This window comes from Pongo abelii, chromosome 16 (assembly GCF_028885655.2).
Source record: "Pongo abelii isolate AG06213 chromosome 16, NHGRI_mPonAbe1-v2.0_pri, whole genome shotgun sequence".
NCBI classification, from domain to species: domain Eukaryota; kingdom Metazoa; phylum Chordata; class Mammalia; order Primates; family Hominidae; genus Pongo; species Pongo abelii.
Window position 1 is genome coordinate 51,889,832 of NC_072001.2, and position 10,304 is coordinate 51,900,135.

The following is a 10,304-nucleotide window of genomic DNA, read 5'->3' on the forward strand; positions in this document are numbered from 1 at the left end:
AGGCAGCTTGATGACTCATACACCATAAATATACTAAACTAGTAGCCGAGAGAAATAAAGCTAGCGGGAGAGGAGGGACATATTTTATATTGTGGTATCTGATGAATGAGTTAAAAGGAAAGGCAATCTTTACTACAGATCATTAGCCGGGGAGCAGCAGGTTAAAAGATCTATTTTCATTCTTGTTGAGATGGCCGGGAGGGCAGAGCAGAAGAGCTGAAAATTAGACCCATTGTTCCAGGGATATTAGGACATATGGTTCACAACTCCTGTGGGAAGCCATGATGCATTTTTCTTAGAAACATAGTTCTTTTTTTATTGATTGTTGGTTCCATCTTCCGTCTGGTGCGACTTCCTGTACCTATCAAATGCATACTGAAGACATGATGACAACTGCAAAGGCTTAGCACACAGGAAGCCAAAACCAGAGCTGGGGAAAGGAAATGCAGGTTCTTCAGGAATGGAGAAGAGGAAACTGCTGAAACACTGGGGGTGTGGGGTGTCGGGGTGGGGTGGAAATCACACATAGGAAGAGATGAAGAACGCTCAGAAAAGATTGCATTACTCCGTGGCTCAAGGCTTTGACATCTGAAATTGTTCATTAATTAAAAAATTAAGACAAACTGGCAACCAAAGGAATCAAGGGTGCCACCTTTATCATCTTATTGACCCTAACGCTGGATTAGGCTTATGTATATTCATGACTTTGGGAGCCTGAGCTCCCTTGGGATCCAAACACAGGTTCTGACTTAAATGGTTAAGAGTGACCAGTGAAAGCGGCATCCTCCTCCCAAGCTCCCTGGTCCCCCAGGGAAATAACGCACCTATCACATCCTGTCTGCCAAGCCTGTTCAGGCATTTCCTTCCCTGGAAAGGCCTTTCTGCATCTTCATAAATCTTCCCTTCAACCCTTGTTGACCTCCTTTTCCCTCCCCTACATCTCCTCCTGGCAAAACTGAGGAAAGTAGCTAAATCAGTTGGACCCCACATCCCTGGGGCTGAGGAGACAGGCTCTGGGCAAGAATATTTACCTCTCATTCCTCCTCATTCCTCATCTGCTTTCTTCCTCTCATTTTTCTTGCCTTCCCCTGGGTCCCTGGGTCCCTGCCTTGCTTCTGCTATGCTGTGATGACCTCATCACATGCTTCCTTTAGAAAGTTACTTTACCTCTCCGTGCCTGAATGTCCTCATATGTTGGCAGCAGCCATCTAATGGGGTTGTTATGAGGGCTTATGAGGCCCAATGCTCCGTACAGTGCCCATCTCACTAAGTACATGTGGGCAGTATGAAAAAATGGCCATTGGAACCAGAGCTGCCTCCCCTTGAAGCTCATATTCTTACCCCTCACACTGCAGAGTTTACATCATTCTAGGCAACTAAAAAGAAAAATTAGTACAAAGTGGGAGAAGCCAAGAAAGTCAACATTGTTCAAAGAAAACAATTTTTTAAATCAGGTGGGCCTGGAGAAGGCTGGAAAGGAGAGGGGCCTGCCTGGCTGATAGGAATCCTTACGGAGGTCTCATGACTGCAGGATGGGGTGTCCAGGGGAGCCAGCTCATCTAGGTAGGCACCATGCTGGCCAGACTCCAGGAGCTCAGACCAGCCTACATTCATCAGAAAGTGTGAGTCCTGGGAGGGTTGGGGGTTGCGAAGTGGGACTAGGTAAGGTAAGAAAGCAGTCATGGCCATTGTGGGATCCTTCTCTTCCCAAAGCCTGGAGACCTTGGCTGTCCTGGGTAACTCTGCCACAGCGTTTTATGAGGGTGAAAGAGACCAGATCTGCAACTGGAAAGTGGGGAATAGCCTCTAGGCTAAGCCTGCCCAGCTGGACCACTCTCTCAGTCCTAACAGCCCAAGAAAAGGCTCATTGATTGAATTGCTTTTCATTCTAGGTAGATAGGTGGGTAAGACAGATAGTTTGCTTTTTCCAAGGCATTAGAACATCCTCTTCAATTTGTAATGATTAAAATAATATTAATAAGAGCTACTATTTGTGGAACACCTGACAGTTTACCTACATTCTGGTTCAATTATTATAACAAATTGTGGAGGCTTAGAGTATGTTCCTCACTGCCTTACAGATATGAAAATGAGGCTGAGAGAAAGGGCAGTGACTTGTTCAAGGTGCTCCAGCTGTTGAATAATGATCCTGGGATCCCTCTGGGCCTGACTGCAAAGCCTATGCTGGCAGCCACTGTACTCTGCTGCCTCCCAGGGGACCAGAGAGCTCAAGTCTAGTTTCCAGGCCTATGATGGCTACAGGGCATCTTACTGCTTCCTAAAGCTCTGAGAAATGACTGGACAGGAAGATGAGCTGGGGATTTTTGGAGGTTCTAGGGTTGTTGGGAAGCCTACCCCTGAGCTGGCCCTCACAGATCAATGAGATCAGGGCTGGCAGAATATTTTCCTATCTATGGTTTTCTTGTATCTACCCCTCCAAAACCCCCAGGGAAAGTGTATTTAGCCCAAAGATCATTTATCAGAAGATAATACCAGACTAGATGTCTCAGGAAACCTTTGTAACTGGGCCACTAGCTACAAGCAGTATGCACTCAGCAGCAAAATGTAATTGGATGAACATTAATCTGGGAATTCCAGAACCAGCTGTGGGATTTTGAGTAAGTTATGTAACGTCTCTGAGACTTAGGTTTTGTATGTGTAAAATGTGTGCAATAATAATAATATCTGCTGAGCACTAACTCTAGATCAGGTCCTGAACTAAGTGCTTCACATTTAAGTCCCCCAGCAAGTGTATGCAGCAGGCTATCTGTCATTTACTGACTTGCCCAAGTCACATAACCAGGGAGTGGTACTTGTGGTGTAGAACCGAGCACTGACTCACTCCAAACTATGCCCTTAACCACTGTGACATGATGCAGTGTATATGAACCTAACTCCTACTGCATGCTCGATAAATGTTAGTTCTTGCTCCTTTCTCCTCCTTGGAAAGCATACCTATAAAATTCACCCTAAATACCTCACAAGTAAAAACATGAATAATAGATAAGAAAAACCATTATTGTCATTAAAACATCTAAGAACCATGAACGCCTCATCATTGCCCTTGGAAAACAGAGTTCTGCTTAGACCCCAGTGGTATGCCTCCTTTACTTTGAGACATCCCTCTTCCAAAGGCACCTGCTAGGAAACAACCTGTCAGCTTCTCAAGAGACAACCTGTGCTGGCTGAGCTTCTTGAGTAGAACAGGCACTTTCAAGGGAGACCTGGGTCAGGCTGGGCCATGCTACAATTAGCCAGGTCCAGGAGGAGGAGAGAAGAGAACCTGGCAAAAATGCCAACCCAGCTTTTGAAGATGACCCAATATGGAATTCGGGGTAGAGGAAGGTTGTGCTAGAGGATATGGGGAAGAGGAGAGAGAACAAGGCAGAAACACAATAACCCTGGGGGGCTGTAGGCCAGTTGCTACTTTGGAACAAAGTGGAGCAGGTGGCTTCTGAGTGCTACAGCACAAGGACTCTTACTCCATCCCTCCACTACAATTTCTACCATAAAGCAGACCTACTAGCGAAGGATTTTCACTGAGCAATACCCACAATGAGTCTAACAGCCCATCAGCTGGGAATGAAAACATTGCTGAAGCTCTATTTTGGGGAAAAAATTCCACAAGAAAATATTTATATAAAGTTCTTGGTAGAGACCAAAATATCATTTTCAGGATGGGGAAATGAGATGGTGAAGAAGAATTGTATCTCTGAGAGTAAGGGCCTAGCCTCACAAAAATGAAGGCAGGATCATATCCCCCAAAGTTGTCATTAACTCTGGGAATAATCACCTTTTGCTTCCTGAACCCAATGTTTTCTGTTTTTTCACAGTCTCCAGCCCTGTAGGTCAACAGTTTTCTGATGGTTGCTGTTGATCTCACACTCCTAGAACTAGGACCAGCTAAAAAAATGTACAGGAAAACGGATATTTTCCTATCTGTTGAAAAGAAAATAATGTACCTAGGAAGGCTATGTAAAGAGTTAGACAGCATGCAGATGAAAAGTGGATGAATTACTTAGGGTCAGGTTCAGTTGAAAATAAGATAAAAATTAAAAATTACAATAGATTAAATAGAAAGTTTATTACTCTGGAGGTGGGAAATCCAGAGGCAGTGTCAGCTCTTGGCCATCCCTAAAGTATAGTCCTTCTCCTCATAGCCCAAAATGGCTGATGGAGCTCCAGATATTTCATCTGTACTCCAGGCAGCAAAACGGATGAAAGGACAAAGAACGATATGCCCTCTCTCTTTAAAGAAACATTCTGGATTCCCCATACAATGTTTTAATTTATATCACATTAGCCAGAACTTAATCACATGCTGTACCTAGCTGTAAAAGAAGATAAAGTCTTCTTCATCTGAGAATGAAAAAGTCTTTTGTCTGGGTGCATGGTTGCTGCACAGAAAATCACAGTTCTGTTACTGGGGGGAAGAAGATAAAAACAGATATTATCTGCCATGGTAATATTTTTAGAAGACCTTCTACTTTATTAAACTTAAACCTAGCATAGGATTAAAATGTTCTTGGCCAATGTGGTCCAATTTCCCCCTTTTTCGTACATGCAAACACACACACACTCACACACACACACACACACACACACACACACACGATGCTTATAAATGACCCATGTAAAAACAGGCACTGTCAGAATAGAAGCTTACCTCTGCAGAGCCAGGGGGCTGATGGGGAGTCTCTAAGCCTCTGAAAGGTGGTCAGGTGCTTCCAGGGGCCAGCAGCTAGAAGCAACAGAAAGTGCAGCCAGGCCATGTCAGATGGCAGGCCAAGTAGTTAATTGGGGCCAGGAATATTTTATAAGGAGTAAGTGGGTGTTAAAGTGGTCCAAGTACAATCATCAGTTGGCTGATTCAGGAGCAGAATCTCCACTCTAATTGTGACTGGCAAGAGAAAAAGGCAAAGATAGAGTCCTGATAGGCTGAAATTCTGGCACTATGAACTGGCTAATCCAATCCTCATTTCCAACTTTCTTTTCCTTTGCCCACCTCCACCAGGAAAAGCTAAGTACTCTCCTTCTCAGGCTTCCTTGCAACTGCGGGGAATAGGGGCATTTGATACAGTTCTGATCTATGAGATGCAAGTGAAAATATGATGGGGACTTCTGGGAAAACATCTACTTCCTAATTAAAGGGGCAGATAAAACTGGAGCCCACTCTCTTCACCCCATGTCTTCTTGTCTTGAATGTGGATATGATAGCTACAGTTATGGTAGCCATACTGCAACCATGAAGGAAAGACCAACCAAATTATGAAGCCAATGCTTTGACATTGTTGAATCCCTGAACCAAGACCAGCAATCACCTCTAGATTTGTTATATGGGAAAAATGAACCTCAATAGTTCAAACAACTCAAGCAGCTCTTAGCCGTTAGTTATTACTTACAGTCCAACACATTGCTACCTGACACAAATACAGCGGCAAGAACAGGATCATAAGAAGAGCAGGGCCTCTAGGCATGAGACAGAAGCACAGTTACGAGAGGAGATTATAGAATCAGGTGGGGAAAGTCCAAAAGCAGTCAGATCAACCTGGGTTCAACTCTGGATGTTGACAGTATGGTAAGCAGACTAAGCACTCCCAAAGATGTCCATACCCTAATCCCGGGAACATGACAAAAGAAACTTTTCAGATGTGATTAAGATTACAGACCTTGAGATGGGGGAATTATCTGCGTGGGCCCAATCTAAACACACAAGTCCTTCAATGCAGAGAACATTTCCTTGTTGTGGTAAGAGCTAGGAAATTTGAGATATAAAAAAATGGAGGAAAAATTTGAAGCGTGAGAAGGATTCACCCTACTGTTACTGCCTTTGGAGATGGAGGAAGGTGCTATGAAGACAGGGTCCTCAGCTGACAGCCAACAAAGAAACAGGGATCTCAGACATAGAGCTGTAAATAATTTAATTCTGCTAAAAGTCTGAATAAGCAAGAAACCAGATTCTTCTCTAAAGTCTCCAGAAAGAAATGTAGCCCTGCCAATACTTTGATTTAAGCAGGTGATTGGAGAGACCTGTGTCAAACATCTACCACAACCCTTACAGTAGCAAGATAATAAATGTGTGTTGTTTAAACTAAGCTGGTGATAATTTGTTATGGCAGCCATTGAAAACTAATACAGATTTTGGCACCACAAGTGAAGTACTACTATAACAAATATAAAATGTGAAGTGGTTTCAAAATTGGGCGATAGGCAGTGGCTGGAAAAATTTTGAGGAGCATGACCAGAAAAGGCTAAATTAAGATCAATATCACTGTAATTGCCAAACTGCCCAACACAATCTATAGATTCAATGCTATTCCTATCAAACTACTAACATCATTTTTCCCAGAATTAGAAAAAACTATTCTAAAATTCATATGAAACCAAAAAGGAGCCCAAATAGCCAAGCAACCGTAAGCAAAAAGAACAGAGTTACTCAACTTCAAACTATACTATAAGACTACAGTAACCAAAACAGCATGGTACTGGTACAGAAACACACACATAGATCAATGGAACAGAATAGAGAACCCAGAAATAAAGCCACACACCTACAGCCATCTGATCTTTAACAAAGTTGACAAAAACAAGCAATGGGGAAAGGACTCCCTGTTTAATAAATGATGCTGGGATAGCTGGCCAGCCATAAGCAGAAGAAAGAAACTAGACCCCTACCTTTCACCATATACAAAAATTAACTCAAGATAGATTAAAGATTTACATTTAACACTTCAAACCATAAGCATCCTAGGAAACACCATTCTGGACATCAACCTTGGGAAAGAATTTATAACTGAGCGCTCAAAAACAATTGCAACAAAAAGAAAGATGGACAAGTGGGACCTAGTTAAAGAGCTTCTGCACAGCAAAACAAACTATCAACAGAGTAAACAGACAACCTACAGAATGGGAGAAAATATTTGAAAACTATGCATCTGACAGAAGTCTAATATGCAGAATCTATAACTTAAGCAATTGAACAAGCAAAAAAAAAAAATCCATACAACTCTATTAAAAAGTGGGCAAAGACATTAACAGACATTTCTCAAAAGAAGACATACAAGCAGCCAAAAAACATGAAAGGATGCTCAATGTCACTAATCATCAGAGAAATGCAAATCAAAACCACAATGAGATACCACTCACACCAGTCAGAATGGCTATTATTAAAAAGTCAAAAAACAACAGATGTTGGCATGACTGCAGAGAAAAGGGAATGCTTATACACTGTTGGTGGGAATGTAAATTAGTTCAACCACTGTGAAAAGCAGTTTGGAGATTTCTCAAAGAACTTTAAACAGAACTACCATTTGATCCAGCAATCTCATTACTGGGTATGTATCCAAAAGAAAATAAAACATTCTACCGAAAAGACACATGCAGTCATATCTTCATTGCAGCACTATTCACCATAGCAAACCTAGTTTTCTTTAACTAGGTCCCACTTGTCCATAGCAAAGACATTAAATCTACCTAGGTGCCCATCAATGGCAGATTAAAGAAAATGTCATATAAATACACCATGGAATATTATGCTGCCATCAAAAAAGACAAAATCATGTCCCGTGCGTTGACATAGGTGAAACTGGAGGTCGTTTTCGTAAGTGAATTGACGCAGGAACAGAAAACCAAATACTGCATGTTCTCACTTATAAGCGGTAGCTAAACATCGGGTGCTCACGGACATAAATATGGCAAAAATAGATACTGGAGACTACTGGGGGAGAAGCCAGGAGTGAGGCAAGGGTTGAAAAACTAACTACAGGACCTAGAAGTAGCTTCTCCGTTCCCTCTCGAATCTCTGCCTGGTTCAGCCTGCCTGCCTCCACTCCTGCCTCCACCATGTCCATCAGGGTGACCCAGAAGTCCTACAAGGTGTCCACCTCTGGCCCCCAGGCCTCCTAATGGGATCATTAGTACCCCAAACCTTAGCATCATGCAATATACCCTTATAACAACCCTGCACATATACCCCCTGAATATAAAGGTTACAAAAATTATTGACTAAGCTTGTTGAGCTTCTCCCGATTGGGCAGCATCAGCTTCCCAGATGTCCTGGGCACCAGTATAGGTCTGTGTGGAGGCTATGCGGGGCCAGCGTATGGGAGGCATCACAGCCGTCACAGTCAACCAGAACCTGCTGACCCCCCTTAACCTGGAAGTAGACCCCAACATGCAGGGCATGCACACCCGGGAGAAAGAGCAGATCAAGACCCTCAACAAGTCTGCCTCCTTCGTTGACAAGGTACTGTTCCTGGAGCAGCAGAACAAGATGCTGGAGACCAACTGGAGCCTCCTGCAGCAGCAGAAGAGGGCTCGAAGCAACATGGACAACATGTTGGAGAGCTACATCAACAACCTTCTGCGGCAGCTAGAGATCCTGGGCCAGGAGAAGCTGAAACTGGAGGCGGAGCTTGGCAACATGCAGGGGCTCTGCATGTCTTTCTTGAAGGAGGACCTCAAGAAAAAGTACAAGGATGAGATCAATAAGCCTACAGAGATGGAGAATGAATTTGTCCTCATCAAGAAGGATGTGGATGACGCTTACAAGGTAGAGCTAGAGTTTCGCCTGGAGGGGCTGACTGAGGAGATCAACTTCCTCAGGCAGCTGTATGAAGAGGAGATCCCAGAGCTGCAGTCCCAGATCTTGGACACATCTGTGGTGCTGTCCATGGACAACAGCCGCTCCCTGGACATGGACAGCATCATTGCGGAGGTCAAGGCGCAGTACTAGGAGATCGCCAAATGCAGCCGGCCCGAGGCTAAGATTATGTACCAGATCAAGTATGAGGAGCTACAGACACTGGCTGGGAAGCACTGGGATGACCGGCGTCGTACAAAGACGAAGATTTCTGAGATGAACCGGAACATCAGCCGGCTCTAGGCTGAGATTGAGGGCCTGCCTCAAAGGCCAGAGCGGAGGGCTTCCCTGGAGTCCGCCATCGCAGATGCTGAGCAGCGCCGGGAGCTGGCCGTTAAGGATGCCAACGCTAAGCTGTCCTAGCTGGAGGCTGCCCAGCAGCGGGCCAAGCAGGACATGGCACATGGCACGGCAGCTGCCTGAGTATCAGGAGCTGATGAACGGCAAGCTGGTCCTGGACATCGAGATCGCCACCTACAGGAAGCTGCTGGAGGGCAAGGGGAGCCGGCTGGAGTCTGGGATGCAGAATATGAGTATCCATAAGAAGACCACCAGTGGCTATGCAGGTGAGCCAAGCTCGGCCTACCGGAGCGTCACAAGCCTTGACCTCAGCTAAGGCCTGGGACTCCAGCTTTGGCTCTGGCCGGGCCTCCAGCTCTTTCAGCCGCACCAGCTCCATCAGAGCCGTGGTTGTGAAGACGATCAAGACTCGCGATGGGAAGCTGGTGTCCGAGTCCTCTGATGTCCTGCCCAAGTGAATGGCCACGGCAGTCCCGCCCAGCCTACCCCTCCTGCCGCTGCCGCAGAGCCTGAGAGGGAGGCCGCTGTGCAGGGGAGCACAGGGAACAGGAGGCCCACCTGAGGCTCAGCCCGGGCCCTCAGCCCACCCGTGGGGAAGTGTCCTGCCTGGGGGACTTGTCTTGCCCATGCCTCCAATTACAAAACAATTCCATTTTTTTTTTCCAAAATAAAACCTCAGCTAGCTCTGCAAAAAAATAAAAATAAAAAAACTATGGGGTACTATGCTTAGTACCTAGGTGATGGGATCATTAGTACCCCAAACCTTAACATCGTGCAATATACTCTTATAACAAGCCTGCACATGTACCCCCGAATATAAAAGTTAAAAAAAAATTATTGACTAAGCTTGTTAAACAATGCTTCAGTATTACACTGAAAGGACATGCTGTCTACCTTTTTGCCTTATTCTTAAATTTTTAGTGATGTTTAAAAACCTATCACTAAAGGAGACCAAAATGAGGGAATTTCAGGCACCAGTCAATAGACGTATATGGATAGATACATACAAGTAGATATATTAGCATTCTAATATATAATTCTCCCCTAGAAACCACCCATATGAATGACTTTGTTGATAAAGCAAATAATGAAATTAGAGAGGAACTTTCCTGAAAGGCTAATTCCATCTGATGAGCTCAGTGGTTTTTCAATCAAAAATAAAATTTGACCAACTGGGTGTAGTCTGGTGATCCAAGTGTAGCCAAGACTTTCATTTGCTTTTCAGTTAGGTTTTCTCTTGGTAGAATCACACTGGCAATGTGGTTAGACAGAAGCAATCTGCAATAAGAAAAAGCCACTGAGAGCAGACAGACTTGAATTTGATTCTAACCATTCCATCAGCTGATAGTCTCTAAACCTTGGC

The 10,304-nt window shown here is 44.3% G+C and overlaps 1 pseudogene; it reads left to right on the forward strand.

Annotated features, from left to right (window-relative positions):
* Nucleotides 1-7,798: 7,798 nt before the first annotated feature.
* On the forward strand, nt 7,799-9,651 carry LOC100431955 (keratin, type II cytoskeletal 8-like; annotated as a pseudogene).
* The last annotated feature ends 653 nt before the right edge of the window (nt 9,652-10,304 follow it).